Source organism: Periplaneta americana, chromosome 13 (assembly GCF_040183065.1).
Source record: "Periplaneta americana isolate PAMFEO1 chromosome 13, P.americana_PAMFEO1_priV1, whole genome shotgun sequence".
Taxonomy (NCBI): domain Eukaryota; kingdom Metazoa; phylum Arthropoda; class Insecta; order Blattodea; family Blattidae; genus Periplaneta; species Periplaneta americana.
Genome location: NC_091129.1, coordinates 9,762,420 through 9,782,939, shown reverse-complemented (window position 1 = coordinate 9,782,939; position 20,520 = coordinate 9,762,420). Strand labels below are relative to the sequence as shown.

Below are 20,520 nucleotides of genomic sequence, written 5' to 3'. Positions count from 1 at the left end.
GACGGAAAGGAAGCGCTTAAAGCTTTCAAGGAAGAGTGGAAGATACAATATTTATGCTTCGAACATGGTGATGAAGTCCAGTGTTTGTTGTGTAAAAAAATATATCATTTGCAAAAAAAGCAACATAAAACGGCATTATGAGACGCAACATTAAAAAAATATATAAGCAATATTCAGGAGAAGAGAGAAATAAACTGATTTCGGAATTGACATCGAAGGTAAATTAATTTACATTTGGGTCAGTAGATTGTATCTAGATTCCTTTTATTTCTTTATTTTAAATGTATTGTTGATGTTTTATTTGTTGCTTGTTTCTGGGTATTTACTTTTATTAGACTACGCGTTTCTTTAATTTAGAAATAGTATTTTATCTCTGATTGCACTTTAACTTATACTATTACTAAGCTCAAAAAGCTAATTCACTTTTATTCCAATTTTCAGGATTTTGAGCAAATATGAACTAAACATTTTGAAAACTTTGATGCAAGGAGCTTTTTTAGTAACGTCGATATAAAATATGCTTAAAAATATAATTTCAAAACTATTAGACCTAATTGCACCAAATTTTGTACAGGTGATATTATTATAGATCTGTTTATATAGTTTAAATTTCACAAATTTTGGCCGAAATTGGGGAAGTTTTAAAAGTCATACATATCCCCTTAAACGATTGACCCCAAAAATTACAATGGCTCTCAATATATTAATTTAATCAATTGTTTTTTCGTGTTACGTGCGTCTCACAAATCGCTCTAAGAAAACTCATTACATAATCACGACACAATCACTATACTCTATTTCAATCAATATTGTCATTATTATTTTTTCAACAAATACTCAAAAGTACTTAGAGATCACACACGTCGAGCAGGTAGACCCTATTAGTTTCTCCTAACCAATGAAGTGAAGTATTTACATAATAAATAATTGTTTTTAACATGAAAATGGTTTACATACAATTAACTTTTCCTATTTCTCTTTTTGTTCCTAAAAATCCTTCTTTTGCGATTTGTTTATATATGTACAGTTTTCCTGGAAAAGGATGAGACGATTGAATATTCCTAAGTCTCAGATGTAAGACACTGCGCATGATCGGAGACCAGAGCACTGATACACAAGATAACGAATATTGAGTTACTTAAATTCAGGCTATTTGGTTTGTTACTAGCATCGTTCCGAAATTCACTTCAAAAACTGCAAAAAATATGATAATATTACGTAAATAAAAGATAAATATATACATAAATCATGTAGTTAAATCGACAATGGACCTTCATGACTAGATCGACACTCCGCACAGAAAGGAACGCTTTCATGTCGTTTCAATAGCTCAGACGGTAAGACTTCTGCGTGTTGTGTAGAAAAGTGTGAGTTCGATCCTTAGTCTACACAACGATTTTTTTTGGTCTAAATAACGTTGATATAGCTAAGTAACGTTGAAATAGAGTTTTACAAAGTCCTGAGATTAAGTGTTAATGATCGCAAACAATACAAAATTACAAGTTATAATATTATAAACGTTAATCTAATGAATGCATTTATACACACATATACAATGTAAATGCATATATATTAAAAACTAACAATTAAAATGAAATTAAAAAATATATGTAATAATGGACAAACTTTTACAAAGGTTTAGAGTCCTTAGGTTAAGTCATTTGTTAAGTAATTATTACAATATTTTATTAACAGCTGTAGTAATGTGGTGTCATAACTTGGGGTTTGTTTACTTAATGTAATTAGATTTAATTTGATTAGTTTCGCAACAATTGGACTTCCTTTTATATCCTGTTATTTAGATATTTAATTTAGGGTTGATTTATTAACTGTTACTATGCAAGATGCCTGTTATTTCAATAATTCTATATCACGTTAAATAGTCATTGTCTACACTAAAGTATTATCGTCATCCCTCATTTCTCATCGTAATGGCGAACCGACGTGACACGAGACAGCGAGTTATAGCTCTAGTTGAGGCTGGATATGGGGCTAGATCTGCTGGCCGTTTGGTCGGTGTTCCTGGAAGTACAGCCGCGAGGTGGGTTCATCGTTACCAAAATTTAGGGGAGGTCGAAAATCGCCCTATTCCTGGGCGTTCGCGGATATCTTCATTGGAAGAGGATGCTCTTTTATTCAAGACAGTTCGACAGGACCCCTTTCTAACTGCTAACGAAATAAGAGCAGCATCTAACTTTCCCGGCTCTTCACAGACTGTGATCAGCAGGTTGAGGAACCGCGGTATTAGGAGCCGGAGGGCTGCGCAAATGGAAATGTTGGGGGAAGCACAAGCTGTCGACCATCTTGCCTTCGCTACCAATCGAGTGGATTTCGATTGGAGAAATGTAATTTTCTCCGACGAAACAACCATCTCGAGTGATTACGAAGGTCCTGTCCGTGTCTATCGTGAGGATGGTCTTCGACATGATCAGCGCTATGTGCACCGACGTGAAAGATCGGGGCGCTTTAGCATATCGTGTTAGGGGTGGATGTCTTACTATGGACCTGGCGTTATAGAACGCATCGATGACCGGTTTAATGTGGGAACTTACGAGCACATTCTGGAAAATATATTCCTTCCCTCCGCTCGAGAACGTTTTCCCGAAGGAACATTGCTGTTCCAGCAAGATAACCATCCCGTGCACTATGCTGCAAGCATTCAAAGATGGTTTCAAAGGAGACCCGAGATCGAAATCATTAATTGGCCTCCGAAGTCACCCGATTTGAATGTCATCGAAAATTTATGGGCGGAATTGAAAAAGAGAGGGATAGCCACCTATGCCCACCGACGCCCTCGAAATCGAGACGAATTGTGGGATCAAGTTGTTGACACCTGGGAAGATCTCGCCGGGGATCAGAACTTATTAAACAATCTCGTGACATCCATGCCGGATCGACTTAGCTGATGGCATGTGGACAAGATTTTAAGTTAACATGTCTCTTTTTGTTTCTTATGATTTTTGTTTGAGGAAGAATACTTTTAACTTCCAAGTAAGATTTATTTATTTTTTGACGAGGTTCAGCCCACTTGTAAGACCCAGAAATTGGGCATAAATTATTCCATATTTTTCGACAAATTAGACAGTCGAGGAACTCTGAACAAATTAATTACACCTCAATAAAAAAAACGTTTTAACCGGGATCGAACACGAGATGTTTCGGTCATACAGTGGAACCGACACGCTACTATATGAGCTAACGAGACAAGACAGTGACAGCAGCAGTCCAGAATGTAGATCCCTTAGCAGGCATTTGCCGTTCGGTACAGTGAAGCAATGCTATTTTGTGACTCGAGCTATGTTGTAAAATCCTGGCCTTAAATGGCAGTCTATTCGTGATCCTTATTGTGGTCCTTGTCCTTGTAACAATTCTTGTACTATTTGTCATGTTATATATCGTGACGTCGATATCGAGTGAACCGCGCTGTAGAACTTTAACTTCCGACGACCAAGAATCGTCTCATTCTTTTTCAGGGTAACTGTACATGTATATTAAATAACTGAGTAATTAGCCCTATTACATAGCCAGAAATTTAGTAACGCAAGTTATTGTAATAATTGCTGCATTTATTCGCTGCATGTGCATGTACATCCCTGATGTCTACGTTACGACGCTGTGTAGTGGATGGGCTATGCGCTCGTGATCAAGGTCGAGCTCTTCTACCATGAATGGGAGCTAATATCGTCTCATCCCTGGTCTACGCAATATCAAAGAAGAACTGAACCCCAACCTAACCTAATGCAAGAACAAAATCTCTGAGGTAGTCCTGGTAACAGAACTTGCTGAGAATGTACACAACAAGGAAACAGTTTTTTCCCCTTTATTGTTCTATATAAACTTCGAACACTTATAATGACCAGGCAGAGCGTTTTTGTTCCCAAACGTACAGGGGATCGAGTAGCTTCTTCTGGTAGCTACATCTATTACGTCACGTGGATTCATGAGCAAGATAGAATTATTGCAAGCAGGTACGCTTGGAGTCATTAAATAATAATGATGTAATGTATTATAAATATGCCCCTGTAACGTCATATGACGTAGAAAGAACATTCTCTTAGTTTAAACAAATTTTATGTGATGTATATGACAAGTGTTGTATTGCATGTTTCCACGTATTCACATTTTTTTTATGCTCTAGTGATATTTAACTTATTTTATATTTTTGTTTTCATATTTTCCGATAATGGCATATCTATAATGTGATAAGTTGAGCTATATATAATCATAATTTTCCTTACTGTGTGTACCTAAAAATATTGTATTCATTGTATGCTTTGTACTGCACTATTTTATTATTACTATTCTTATTTTTTATCACTATTATTATTATTATTATTATTATTATTATTATTATAATCAATAATTGTCTTATTTTGTTATACTTTATACGTCTCATTTATTTTGACCTGCTGTTCACATTTTATTATGCTTTTTTATTTCTTTCTGTATGTTATATATTATGTCTGATTTCTACTTACTTGTTGTTTACATTTTATTATTATTATCTTATTCAGTTTTGTGTGTAAAATTGTAGTGTACTTTGTAAATTTGTAGTGTTTTTTGTAACGCAGTTTTACTCCTGGTTGAGTGTTAGAGAAGGCCGTATTGCCTTAACTCTGCCAGGTTAAATAAATTATTATTATTATTATTATTATTATTATTATTATGTTCGTAAAAGATTTGCATTTTATATCTTCAGAATATATGTTTTCGTTCACTGGAATGGGATAGGTTTTGATAAACGAATTATTTGTGTATACTGTGTAAAATGTAAATATTGATAATTTGTATATTGATTTTTGTTATTGTTATTTTGTCCCTGTAACGTCATGTGACGTAGGAAGAACATTTTCTTATTTTAAACAAAATTTTATATAAATGATTGATTAAATGGCAAACTTACTAGTGTTAATTATATAAGCACATGTGGCTTACAGCTGTTTCGGTGTATACTGTACACCATCATCAGAGCCTACTAGATCTCGGCGTCATCTCGACATCGCTGCCGGTTGTAGGAGTGCGTTTGCGTGTTGAAAAGTGGAGTCAAATAGTGTGTGTGTGTTCTGAAATTGATCTGTGTGTTGAGAATTTGATTAGGGTGTGTTTTATTGTGTCTTTATATTTCATTTGTTCTAGTGTGTTGAGTTTTTGAAATATACAGACACACTAAAACACACCCTAATCAAATTCTCAACACACAGATCAATTTCAGAACACACAATATATTTAATATAAGATTCTACTTCAAGATCTACAGCAGAATTTATTGGTAAGTTTGGAGAAACAGTGACAGTGACAAGGAATCTAGATTTTTCTGAAATACTTTTGGCTTACAGCCGATAGAAGATCCTGAAAGTTTATACCTTGAATTGATAAATCTACAGAAGAGCACGGCACTCAGATTCCGGTGAAATCTGGGATCGAACTGTTCGTAATGTTGCCTATGTCAGAATTTCCAAATATACTCTTTGTTTTCATATACAGTATACTGTATGTGCTCGAGTCAGAGTTTAATACAGGAAAGAAGTGTAAAATCTCTTAATGTACAGAAACAGCTTAGAAATAAGTTTATGCTCGACCATGTCGAAATGTAGTAATTATACACCTGGTAGCAGTACTTTAATCCATGTCACTAAAGTACACCTATTTATTAAAGTTCAGGTTTTCGATTATTCTCGGATATGCAATCGAAAGATAACGAGAGAAACGTCACGGAGGCTGGAAATCCAATACTGTCGCAGAAGGTTATGTTCTGTTACTATAATAATTGGCGTTAATTGTAAATAATACTCAAATAAATTCAATTTGTCATCTCGTTTTTCAATTCTAAATCAATTTCCAGGTTATACCAAAATTAGTTCATGTTATTCTCTACATCAAGGTCAATGACATTATTGCTCCTCGGAAAAAATCAATACTTTCGCGTCTGCGCACATCTCACACAAGCTATACACAAGGTCATGTCCGATCCTGAGTCACATACAAATAAAATGATACTTCTGAATAATTTCAAGTTAGAAATATGGTCGAGCATAAAAAGTCGTATGAAACTTGCCTATAATGGTAATTAAGACGCTCGTATGAAAATTATGAAACTCGCTTGCACTCGTTTCATAAACAAACATACTTGCGTCTTAATTACTATCATTATAGGCTCGTTGCATAATGTACTATTATTTCATCTGCCGTGACATGTGAAAAATAATTCCTTGAATTTGTGATTGTTTGCGAATACAGACTATTACCTTTCTGAGAACAGAGGAATACTCTTTAATGTACAAAGACTTGTAAATTATCGCGTTCTATGTTTCAAATAAGACATATAATAAGAAATATTAACAAATAGTGTAATAATAAATAAGTGTTGCAGCCATATTTGTTGTCTCTTGAAGAGGTTGTATTCAGTTTGTGTTTCCAGTTCCAAACTAATTTACAAAGCTAGGAAATAATATAATTTTATTATGTGTGTTTAGGTACAGTTTGTAAAATACTATAATTATTGTACCATGCGTCATTCTGAAATTCAAATCATGGAGTAGACATCACGACCACCTGCATGAGCCGCCAGAGCGTACAGTGGCAGTGAACTGCTTTTGCAGCGAAACTACAAACAATTTGTAACTGCTGCGGCTGGCTCCGTCTGTCTTTCTCTCTTTCAAGGTTTTTTAGCACTTTGTGAGCACGAGTTGCTCATCCATGGTAATTCACCTCTTACACCTTCGTTACAATACCTTCAGGATGTGTTGCTCTTCACCTAACGTCACATTCACGCGGTATGCGCAGGAAATACGGGATATATGAGGATGTACATTTCATTCATTCTTGTGGGCGTCGATACGGTTAGCGACAACTCCCCCCTGAACAGCTGTAACCGTGGTACCGTTACCTTTCTTCCGTTACACAGACAACGTGCGGTTTCTCAGGTACACCCAAGAGAGTGAACTTGGCTGACAGTGAGCAGTGATCTTCGTATCTAGCTCACAGCCATTCACAATATAAAACTCGGTGACTCACGCAGCTCTGCTTGCAGATAGGAAGATCCAACCACGAGATAAGGCCGGCTAGACTTGTTAAACTGACGTATTGTTCAGAGTGATTAATCAAATTCAATTATCGGCGGTGATTCACAAGTGTTTACAATTTATTAATACAAGTGTAAATTACAAGTGAAGTGAATGTGTTTAGACTGAGTCGATAAGCCTACAAGAAGTGATAGTAGAAAAGGTAATTATATAACAGAAACAAGATGTTCAGGAACAGTCAAATAAATTGTCATAATACATTTATAGTTTGTGGTAACAGCATACATTTAAGTCATTAAACATGATGCATGGAAAGTCTCCTTCGGTTACTGTGACCCATCATGCAACAGGCCAGATAATATAATAACAGTACAATTATCAGCAATTTATGTGGCGGCTGAATCATGGTATAAATAACGATGGAGATACTGGATGATCTTTTCTGTAGTAATTTCACAAGTGCTGTTTTATCTTATTGATAGTTTCACAAGCTCGAAGGTCGAGTGAAATTATGCTAGTAAGATGAAACCACTAGTGCAATTTAATAAGATTATTCAACGAATAACATTAAAGAACTTGCAAAGAACTGAATTACGTAAATAATAATAATAATAATAATAATAATAATAATAATAATAATAATAATAATAATAATAATATGTTATTGCCAGAACAAAGATATATATTGATTTTTAATATAAAAACACTCTAGCACCCCCAGAAAGAGAAACTTACATACTCATGGTCAGGAGGCATTCCACATAATGTTAAAAAAAAAAAAAACACAGATATCACAATAAATGAACTTTAAATGTTCTCTGTAAACAGCCATTTTAATTGATTTTTTTTAATAAGGAGCATTAGCAAATTGTATGTTGGGAATTTATCTATTATCATGTTATAAAGCCTTGTGCCGAAGTTGCTACTGTGATTATATGCTACAGTTGTAGTACATTTAGGAACTGTCAAGCATAACTTATGTTGTCTGATCGTTTGGTTTTATATTTATGTGAATATAAATTAAATATACTTCAGTTTTTATGTACGAAATTCAGTAATACATTGTTATAAATTTGATGGAAGTCAAATACTTTAAATTCTGAATACAGCAGCTCTAAAGGATAATCAAGAGGTTCATTAAGGCATTTTTTATTGTTGTTTTCTGTAGCAGAGTTACTGGCATGAGGGAGGTACTATAGGCACTACCACATCCTATAATGCCGTATTGTAATATAGCTTGTACTAAATCAGTCGTAAAGTATGGACAGTCAAGTAATTTCGTAAGATGACAAAAATAGCGAATAGTTTTTCTAATCTATTGCACAGAAAAAGAACGTAAATGTTGGTCGATTTTATCATTCCGAGATATTTAACTTGAGGATATTCATTTAGAATAGGACAGTTACAACTATTAGAAGACCAATTGGATGTATGAATTTTTAAACACAACAGCGAATCAGGAGATTTCATACCAACAGATGTTAACGAAAATGGTACAACCGTAGTTTTAGAATTATAACAATTATTATAAAACACAGCAATAAGACATTATTATGTTTCCTTGTAAAGAAGTTAAAAAAGAAACTGCTATCACGGCATACTAAATACTATTGTCAACTACTCAGAGCGGAAATATGAAACAACAATACTTAACCTCAAAAGTAAGATCAGCTGAAATGTTACATTAACAGAATAAAAACACGAAAGGTTTTTACAGATATTTATTTAATACTTGAAGTTACAGTTGTTGAAAAAGCAGTTTTCAAAGTTAAATTTTGTTGGCATTTCTTGATTTTCTGTGATTGACACTGAAGTGGGCTGGACTGAGCTGAAGGAGGGAGTAGCAGCAGTGTTGCCAAGTCAGCGGTTTTGTAGCTAAATCTGGTGTTTTCAGGACTATGGTCAGCTACAGAATTTTACCGTCAGCGGCTAGCTATTTATTTGGCGTTTTTTGATGATTCCGGCAAAGACAGACGATATTTTTATTTTTTTTTCTATAAAGATGTTAATTGTTTCTATATGTACCTACTTGCGGACAACATTAGTTAATCATAAACCAGAGATTAATATGGTATTATCACAACTTTTCATTATGCGAGTATAAAATATCAATGTTTTATGATAACTCGATTTCGTACAACCATGTCCATTTCCTGCCTCATCCATTATTGTACAAATAAGGTATGCCACTTTCGTTAAACTGTTAGTCTAATCATATAGGCATTGTTTTTTGTAAATGGATTGATACGTTTAATCATAAAGAGTAGATAATGAACTGAATTATTATTTTCATTTATGATAACTTATATTATGATTCATTCATTCATAGTGTTCTGCCCATGGGCAGGTCTTTCACAGCAAATCCAGCATTCTCCAACCTTTCCTACTTTCTGCCTTCCTCTTTGTCTCCTCATATGATCCATATATCTTAATGTCGTCTTATATTAAATATCATTTAATTTATCATTCCGCATTGTAGTTTATGTAACCAAACTCACTATTGGCAGGCACGTCTCCAATTCAGTGTGAAATCAAATTTCGAACGGACTGGTGTGATTGTGAGTGTGATTGTTTCCGAAGTGTCCAGTATATTATTCTTGATCTACTGCATTCAATTTTGAAGAAATATGCCGCGTAAAACTCCATACGTAAAGAAAATAAAAACAAAATTAAAACAGACTTTAGTGCAAACCCTCGTAGTACCACTGTTTGACTGTTGCGACATAATACTTACAGATTTGACAACTGAACTTTCGAACAAGCTACAGCGTGTGCACAATATGTGTGTCAGATTCATCAGCAATCCTCGCAAATTTGACCATATTACACCTTCGTTCAGATATTTATCCTGGCTGCGACTCAATAACCGTAGATCACTTCATTCGCTTTCTCTTCTGTTTCGAGTTCTCCACGCTTCTACTCCAAATTATCTTCGTTCCCGGTTTAACTACTTACCCTGCAATCACAATCTAAACACCAGGCCACAAGAGAGCCAAATCCTAGCAATTCCTGCCCATAGAACATCCCACTATTCATCCTCTTTCACTGTCTCCGTCCCTCGTGAATGAAATTCTCTACCTCAGAAGATTAGGGGCTGCCAGACAATAACTACTTTCAAGACAAAGCTAAACAATTTCTTACTGACGCAGACAAATTGAAGTTGTAATTATAATCATAATCGACTTTAATGATTTAATTATATTTAGGTATGATTATTATTATTAATGTTATTATTAGTACATAATTATTTCATTGGAGTGTTGGGAAGGTAAAAGAATTGTTATGTATTGTATTGTATTATGTTTTGCTCCTTAGCAATATAACAATTTTGTATTTTCGTATCGCACTGGTTGAGTGGAAGAGAAGGCCGAATGGCCTTAACTCTGCCAGTTAAAATAAACCATTATTATTATTATTATTATTATTATTATTATTATTATTATTATTATTATTATTATTATTATGTGTTGAAAGATTGGGTGGAAGAAGTTGCCGGTGATAGTTCGAAAGCTCGATGTAAATGATGTAAGGTGATATTGAATGCAAAATATTCGGATTTAATTGTCCATACGATTTTGCATAGAACATAGAGCCTACGAAGTGATACACACTTTCCATAATTTAGTCTACATTTTTATAAAATTCTCCAGTTCCTAAAACTGTATAGTTTGTGTTCCAAATTTGGAAATGATGTATTAAGAAAAATCTGAAGTTTTTCAAGTACAGTTTAGCGGTTTTTTTAAGCTTGTGCAGCGGTAAATGGAATTCTGAGTTGGCAACACTGAGTAGCAGTGGGATTACATGTCCAGTATTGTACGAGGTGTCTTATCAGATAAGATAGTTGATTTTAAGGCGGTTCTGAAACGTTATTGTCCAATATCGCAAATTCATCCTGTCAGTTAAATAGTTAATAATTTTACTGCTATATGGCCTTTAAAAGATATCAAAATGTTAACGTTTTATGAACACATCCTTTACGTTTTAATGTACACACATCAAGATGACAATGACTTCAATGGTACGGTCAATGTCGTGAAATGTAAGAATTACGAGACTGTTCCAAAATGAGTTTGACCTACTATCACACTAAGAAATGTCAAGGACCTCTAACAGAGTCGAAAAGCAAAATACACAATCGTAGAAGGTAAAAGATAAATTCAACTCTTCTGGCATGAAAAGTAAACACAGAAAGCTATATACCGTACATATGGGGAAAGTGGGAGATAAATATGTGATCAAGTTTTCTTTAGAGAAAATGAGGACTTGACTTCCGGACTCTTCAGTCAACTCGTTCAGTAACGAATAGAAAATCAATACTCTACAGATACCACAGCGTCTTATCGAGAAAATAACGTGTTTGAAGAACTTGTGGGGGTCCACCCACCCTGCTTTAAAATTAGTACCGGGTCTTTTCCAAGGGACGAAAAGCAGCCGGAATGGTAGTGAATACGTAATATCCAATCTGCCTGTCTGTCCTATGTAGAAGTTGTTGCAGGTGTTACATTTGAGTTTGTATATGCCTGTGTGGTTGTATTTGTGTTTGTGTTGTTTGTGTGTTGAGATGTTTTTGTAGAGTGTTATTTGTTCTGTATGCGATGTTGTAATTTAATTTCTTGAATGAGGTTGCAATTTTGTGTGACAGGCAGATCGTTTCAAACACGTTACAAAGAACACATCACAGCCATAACAAAATTACAAAACACCTTCACATATGCAGAACACATCACAAATGCTAACCACACCCACAGAGACATCAACACAGACATGGAAATACTACACATCCAACCAAAAATCCAGAAACTAAACACACTAGAACAATATGAAATATACAGACACACGAAAACACACCCCAACGAAATTCTCAACACACAACTCAACTTCAAAACACACACACTCTTTGACTCTACACTACACCACACGAACGCACCCTCACAGGAAACAGAACAAGAGGCGCCAAGACCAGCAACGACCAGTTCTGAAGATGACCCATAAATAGGTCGAAACGTGTAAACACAGGAAAGTCTTATCTTACATATTCCGAAGTGATACAGTGTTAAAAGATGTGTAATCAAGATGTATAAATTTGACGATGTTCTACACTTCGACCTTTCTCATTTCTCTTTAAAAAAAGTGTAGACGATCTGGCTCGCGTCTTGTACACTCTGCAGAAGCACAAGGTTTCCATTTAAGGAATTCAAAATTCTCCGACAGCCAACGGGAATGTTTTTAACACCCTGTAGCTTTATTACGATCTTGTTGCCTTTGTTTATGACAAATATCTTCAATCTTTAATTTTAATTTGTATAATTATCTCGAAGATTGTCTTTATCACTCAAGTTCGATATGTAATTCAGAATGCACTTTCCTTGTGTAAGTTCACGGTTTCGTCAGGCCACAAATATATTAAATAGTACCTACTTTCCTCTTCAAGCGACACTCACTTGAAATACTGTAAACAACACTTACGAGTGCAGGATATTGGAAAACAAAAGCATCTGATTACGATCAATGATAAAAGACAAACAATTTAAATTGGAGTATGAGTCAGTACATCACATCATTTGTACAGGGATATCATTTTATTTTTATTAACATTTCTAATATTAACCTAGCCATACCTTTTGATTAAGAGTTGAGAACCGGAAACACCGTTTGCTACCTCCTTCCACAACTGGAGTTCGATGATACTGGCGTAAAATACAAAGAAATCACTTTACTAGGTGCAGGAGGGAAGAAAAGTAGTTCATACATTTACGTAAGCTAGAAAATATCGCGATTTTGAGTTTGATAATTTTCATTAGGTTTTTGTTTAATCAAAATACATTACTGTATTAACAATAAGTGTTTTTACTCACGAACTGAGCCATCCATTCGGACGTATTCATTATACAGTGTAGGGCCTATATTATACTGCCTATAGCACATTAGCGTACAATATAGAGAATGAAGTTAAATTTAAAAATAATCATAATATGGACATTTAAACACAGTTTTGAAAATGGTGGACGTTCATTTCGATACAGGCTTCAGTTCTTTTGTGCATATTATCGCATATTATCGCACTATATACTATTGTACCTAATTCCAATCACCAGTTTCGTCCTTCGTACTAGTAACTCATGTTGAAATAATTCTGTACCTACTCTATAAAAGAGTACCTTACGTACTGTAAATTCAATCTTCACTTCTGCCCGATCCGAAAAGATAAAATTACTCAGACATGCTATCTATTGTCCGTCCAAGTAGTTTTGTCGCCGGGTCGTAGAAAGGGGGAAATCACGTGACAGTTAATTACTTAACGAGGCCCTTTTATTTAAGTTAGCCTAATTTAAACAGTTGTATAATATTACGTAGACGTTCAATTCCTAACAGAAATTAATGTTTTCTGAAAAGAGCAAAGACAGCCCAGCCACTAGCCTTTACAGAGGGGCGAGCAGAAGCGGGTGGTAGAAACAGGGATGCGACGTAGGCAAACGGACAACTATACCTGTGCGAAAATATGATTCAATATTGAAAGCTCTTTCGTCACTGGAAAACGTGAGCATACTTCTGGAACGCACTGTTTACTATGACCGTAAGGCGACTTTGATTGCATACGCGTCCTTTGTTCTGTGTGGAGGACGGTTGGAAGTTTACTAGTAGAGGAAGTGGGAGTGAAGTACATTCAAAAACTCAGGTAGAATAAATATTGAAGTAAAAATAAAATGATGTCCCTGTACTATACGTCTATTCATGGGAATTTGAAACATAACCTGTATTAATCAAGAACAAAATGAATGCCCACTGTAACCTTGTCGTTTTTGTTCAGTCAACTGTCTGAGCCTGTCATATAAAAGTCACTAATTCATTATTATTCTGTAATTGTACAGAGACATTTTATTTTTACTTCAATTTTTATTGTACCTGAGTTTTAGAATGTACTTCACTCCCACCCCTTCTACTAATGAAGTTCAACCGTCCTCCACACAGATCCAAGACCGCATGTACAGTCACAGTAGCCTTACGGTCATAGTAAACAGTACGTTCCAAAATATGTTCGCGTTTTCCAGTGACGAAAGAGCTTTCAATATTGCATCATTTTCCATTTGCCTACGTCGCATCCCGGTTTCCCCCACCTGCTTCTATTCGTCTCTCTGTAAATGCTAGTGGCTGGATTGTCTTAGTTGTTTTTTGGGAACATTAATTTATGTTAGGAATTGGACGTCTACGTAATATTATACTCATACAATTGTTTAAAATAACTTAAATAAAAGGGCCTCGTTAAGTAATTAACTGTCATGTGATTTCCCCCCTTTCTACGACGCTGCGACGTAACCACTTGGACGGACAGTAGATAGCATGTCTGAGTAATTTTATCTTTTCGGATCGGGCAGAAGTGAAGATTGAATTTACAGTACGTAAGATACTCTTTTATAGAGTAGGTACAGAATTATTTCAACATGAGTTACTAGTACGAAGGACGAAACTGGTAATTGGAATTAGGTACAATAGTCTATAGTGCGATAAAATGCACATTAGAACTGAAGCCTGTATCGAAATGAACGGCCAACATTTTCAAATATGTGTTTAAATATCCACATTATGATTATTTTTCAATTTAACTTCATTCTCTATATTGTACGCTAATGTGTTGTAGACAGTATAATATACACTGCATAATAAATACGTTCGCATGGAAAGCTCAGTTTGTGAGTAAAAACACTCATTGTTAATACAGTACTGTATTTCAATTAAACAAAAACCTAATGAAAATTAGCAAACTCAAAAGCGTGATATTTCCTAGTTTACGTAAATGTATGAACTACTTTTCTTCCCTCCTATACCTAGTAAAGTGATTTGTTTGTGTGTTACGCCAGTATCATCGAACTCCAGTCGTGGAAGGGGGTAGCAAACGGTGTTTCCGGTTCTTAATCGTTGATCCAAAGGTATAGCCAGGTTAATATTAGAAATGTTAGTAAAAATAAAATGATGTCCCTGTATAAGTAACTAATTAATAAGAAATGAAATTTAATGTTAATTAGTCGATGTCAAAGGGAAAACCTACAGTAACTTATATAGAGTACGTCAAAAACTGTAGGCCTATATACTCTTTAAGGAACGAAAACTATTTATCATGTATTTGTTTTACATTTAAATACTGATCACACATGCAGTACTGTCTTCAGCTAAGCACATGGTTACTTGCTATGTTATACTACATCATACTCGTAATTCAGATCAATTGTCAATATCAATACCCCGATACAGTCTGACAAAGAGTGTATACATTTTTTGGCGGACGCTGTGTATTATGCAAATCTAGCTTTCGGGTAAAGCTCTCTGTGAAACAGACTTGAATAATTTCAAGAAAAAATTTGTTCCGGGGATCGATACCCGGCCCCAGAATAATTTTTCCCTTGAAATTATTCAAATATGCTTCACAGGAAGCTTTACCAGAAAGCTAGATTTGTATATCTTCAACGCATTTAATGGCAATGGCTCGAATTTTATAGAGATGCGTTCTCATTGGGAACATTTTGTACAAGACTTTGTACTTTGTGGTTTTCCTAAGGCGCTAAGACAAATGTCGGGATGAGCCCTAAAAGAAATGGGCCACGGACCTGCACTCATATCCCCATGAATCTCCCTAATTACTCTAAATTAATTAACAATTACATCTCTCCCCCCTCTTCGTAATTGAGCCATCATATAGCCAAATGGCTTGTCTAAAAAATGAGACGATTCAACAAGGCTCATGACAACAATCACCTCCTACATAATAGCCAAATTGGCTAGTCTCTTATATATGCGACAACTCATCCTGCCTAAGGTATTCCGTGGTTTTCCTAAGGCGCTAAGACAAATGTCGGGATGAGCCCTAAAAGAAATGGGCCACGGACCTGCACTCATATCCCCATGAATCTCCCTAATTACCCTAAATTAATTAACAATTACATCTCTCCCCCCTCTTCGTAATTGAGCCATCATATAGCCAAATGGCTTGTCTAAAAATGAGACGATTCAACAAGGCTTATGACAACAATCACCTCCTACATAATAGCCAAATTGGCTAGTCTCTTATATATGAGACAACTCATCCTGCCTAAGGTATTCCGTGGTTTTCCTAAGGCGTAAGACAAATGTCGGGATGAGCCCTATAAGAATTGGGCCACGGACCTATATGCCCTTCCCCATATATATTCCCCTTTATTATAAACGACGTATGCCCTAGTTCAGAACCTATAAATTGTCTATTAAATATACGAGGTCACTCAAATAGTCGCAATTGAAAGGACAGGGATCTCTCAAATTGCAGATTTAGATTTCACGGCGCTTCTTCCGACAGCCTTCACATGCTTTGTCATCGAACAACAGATGACAGCGTCTCGCCAGCCATCTCCTCCTCGCCCCGTTCCGTGATCACTTGATCAAATCTCAGTCCCCCTCGCATATGTGGTACCTAAGAGGTTACGTCCAATTCCGGCTTCCCCTTCAAAATTTTCTAGAGCTCCTTCAGTGGAGCAGCGTAACCCGGAGTGAGACTAGTGGCCAACAGGCTTGGAGCTCAAATACTTAGCTTTGTACAGCCCCCAACCCCTTGCAAGGACGCGTTTTGCGTACCTTTTTAATTTGTCCTCCCAATTCTCTTTCGATTTTTCGTTCCCTCAGCGGGCGCGACATCCCTGGCCGGATATCGAACCCGGACCAACTGGATGGAAGACCAGCGCTAGCACGGCATTGAAAGTCCTTACATAATGTTATCTATCTTCAACAGGTTTAAAGGGCGTAGTGGTTTGCTCAGCAATGCGGCATAGAAGACAGAAGAAGGCGAAGTTCTTCACAGTGCAACAGTGGAACCACTGAAATACAAAGGGGTGAGTAATACACTGACTTTTGTACAGTTGTTGAAATGAAATCCTATACTGTAAGAAACAGAACTTAATTATTACTGGCGTGAATCAGAGGTATGCAAATCTTAGGTAGGGACATAAGCCTCTTCATGTAGTTTTTTAAATACATATAAATGAAAAGACTGTAGCCTATATTAGAGGGCCGGAACATACTATTTCTGTTGCTGTTTATTAAATATTAACACAAAAACATGCCCCTGCGGTAGCTGAGTGGTCAGACCTCCGGTCTATCACGCAGACGGCAGAGTTCGAGTCCCGGTCAGATCTGGCATTTTGCATAGTGACACTTGTGACGAACAAGTTCGCAGTTGGGGTTTTTCTCGGGGTTCTCCCGTTTTTCCCATATTAGGAATCTACATCATTCCGTCAATATTTCTCCCTTTTCGTCATCATTCCATAGCACACAAATTACAAAAATAAAACTTTCAGAAAATATATTCAGGCCAAATTAAAAGTACATTATGCAACGAGCCTATAATGGTAGTAATTAAGACGCGAGTATGTTTGTTTATGAAACGAGCGCAAGCGAGTTTCATAATTTTCATACGAGCGTCTTAATTACCATTATAGGCAAGTTTCATACGACTTTTTATGCGCGACCATATTTCTAACTTGAAATTATTCATAAGTATTCATGCTATGGTTATGTAAGTGAGGAGTGGAACTCACCTGAATTGTGAGATGTGCGCAGACGCGAAAGTATTGATTTTTTCCGAGGCACGAATGTCATTGATCTTGATATAATCTAGAGAATAACATGAACATTAGTCTTGATATGACCTGGAAATTGATTTAGAATTGGAAAACGAGATGTCATATTGAATTTATTTGAATATTATTTACCATTAACGCTAATTATTATAGTAACAGAACATAACCTTCTGCGACAGTATTGGATTTCCAGCCTTCGTGACTTTTCGCTAATTGTCTTTTTATTGCATATCCGAGAATAATCGATACTTGCGGTTTTATAATGGTACAATGGTGATTTCTCATTGGCTGAACAACTGAATTATAATGAATAGGTGTACTTTAATGAGGTGCATTAAAGGGCTACTACCAGGTGTATAATTACTACATTTCGGCATGGTCGAGCATAAAAACAATTAAACACTTAATACAGCTGAGTTATAAATAAATAAATAAATAAATATACATTTTATGCTGGAACAGAATGCACTTCAAACACCATCAGTTGCGGTACTTAATCACCCGTTTTTTTTACTAATTTTCGGCACCGCTGCCGGAGACTTATTGTGCCTAGACCCACAACTCTACTGAACACACGCACACACTGCAGGACTCCCCCGTTTACTGGGTCAGGGTACCCGGGGGCACTGCGAGACATCACATACACTGGGACAATGGACAAACAACCAGTCCCCGTGAAGATGTCCGAATTACATCCCCCTGACTTCACGATCGGGAATCGAACCCGGACCACCTTGATCAGGAGTCCAGCACGCTATCTCAAGACCAAGGAGACGGACAATCACTCGTTTACCCGATATCCAGCAATATTAATAGCATGCGTCACGATTTCCACGTTCCTCCACATATTTATTAAGTTTTTTTTCTCTCTCTCTGTAGGAAGTAAATAACCTTAATCTCACAGTCTACCTTCAGTGGTACTGATTTTCAGAATTGAAAATATAAGACGCACAAATTATACACGTATCATCAGTCACACTTTGAACTTCATTCTGACACGTACTGCTAATCCAAACGCCATTTAACGATATTAACAATTGAATACCCGAGCAGGAAGTTAATGGCATGCACTACCAGCTTAGAAGTTGAACAGGAAGAAAATTAGGCAATGTTGTCAACTTCATTTCGAATAAGCCGCGCATATGTATTCTTTACTTGTATATTTCGAAAAAAAAATGCGCGGTGTATTCGAGAAAATACGGTATAGTGTAGGTAATAACTAGAGCCCGGATTTTATGTAATTTGAAAATAAGAAATATGTAGCTAAAAATGGCAAAATACGTGGATTAATTCTGTGGTGTTCGGGTAAAGGGGTATAAGTCATTTTTTTGTCCAGGTGGAATTTTGTTCCCCAGATGAACACACAAGTTAAATTATACAAGAGGGTGTGCAAAAATCATAGAATACAAGCAGTTGATGTATTTTATTTGTGTAGAAAATTATTTGTAATAAGGGTTCCAAGTTTAATTTTCATATATCTGCGAACTCATTTTTATAACTTATCTCCCTTTACCCAAACACCACAGAATTTATGTCATAAATAAAATGTATGCAACTTAAAATCTAAGCTTTACTATTATTTTTGTACACTGATAAAAAATTACAGGTGGACATGGGATTCAATCTCATTTAATTATTGTTTGGAAGCGCAATTAATAACTAAATATTTTTCCATATTTTCTGCGTTCATTGATTATCTTGTCAACGGCAAACCATAAGTACGAATCGCCAAATTAAACTCTAATCGTTTCTATTGTGTCAGTGTAGCAGTTCAAATAATTTTTCCGGATTGTTGATTCATCCGGAATATTAAAGTTGCAGTATTTGCATAAGAATACTTGAAACTTTGGCACTCCACGTTTATACAACACGTTGGCAACAACCACTGCCATACACAAATCTTTATTAAATTCACTGGTGGAAGACGAAGAAGGTTCCAGCACCACTTGTGTAAGAAGAACTTGTTTTTTCGACGGAGCACGTCTTTTATTTGTGACATGAAGTTAAATTTTTAAATGCGTTTGCTACATACTTTGCTGAGAGCGATTTTGCCGTCACTAGTAAAGGCATCGTCATAACAGTAGACTAGCTAGCTGTATCATCTGATGTCAGAAAAGCTTCTCAAGAAAACAGAAAAACTATTGTTTTTCTTTCAGAGCAATTGATTAGAGGTGTTTGTGCCAAACGGTTATACTCATAGGGTAATTTCCACTCTTTCATTCACCGCGGTAGCAGTACAATGACCGATCCTTCGCATCGGTATTTGTTTCTACTTTACCGTTACTTCTTAAGGGGTACACAAAATGTTAGCATGGTAAAGGGATGTCCATTTCTTTGACAGAATGTTATTATTTTCTATTATTAAATTATTTTTATGAATTAGAGACGGAGAGATAAGATTTATAAACAATTTTAAAACGTGTAACTTATGAGTTGAGGGAAAATTGGTGAAAAAAGTGCATTCTTTCAAAATATGCAATATCTTTCAAAATATGTAAAATATGTAATATATGTCAAAAATTTTTATGCACTAAAATATGTAAACCTATGTAACTTAAAACTTCGGAATAATGATACCTTTGGTGTGATTCGCCGACATTTTAGCTTTTCTTACAGTTACATATATAGGAACAGAATATGTAATTAACTAATTACATAAAATCCGGGCTCTAGTAATAACTTATAAGTCACTATAAGGGTTGACTGTACAGCTTGAAGTAAAATAACAGCTATGAAAAACATTAAACTTCAGTTTATGAATACAAGATTAAAACAGTATAAAACGTAATTTGTAAAATATCTAATACAAGCATGAAAAGTCTTAAGACAGAAATCTGGAGTGCATTAAATAAACAAATAAATTATCTTGCAAAAATTGCTCGTGAATCAGGACTTTC

The 20,520-nt window shown here is 35.6% G+C and overlaps 1 protein-coding gene across 1 annotated transcript in view; it reads left to right on the top strand.

Moving 5' to 3' along the window:
• Window positions 1-6,985: 6,985 nt before the first annotated feature.
• The window catches only part of LOC138711735 (glucose dehydrogenase [FAD, quinone]-like), a 115,416-nt gene continuing 101,881 nt past the window's right edge, over window positions 6,986-20,520 (top strand). Inside the window, exons 1-2 of the mRNA XM_069842900.1 lie at window positions 6,986-7,224; window positions 16,777-16,876. The gene's annotated coding sequence lies outside the window, so the exon portion shown is untranslated. The remainder of the gene's footprint in view (window positions 7,225-16,776; window positions 16,877-20,520) is intronic.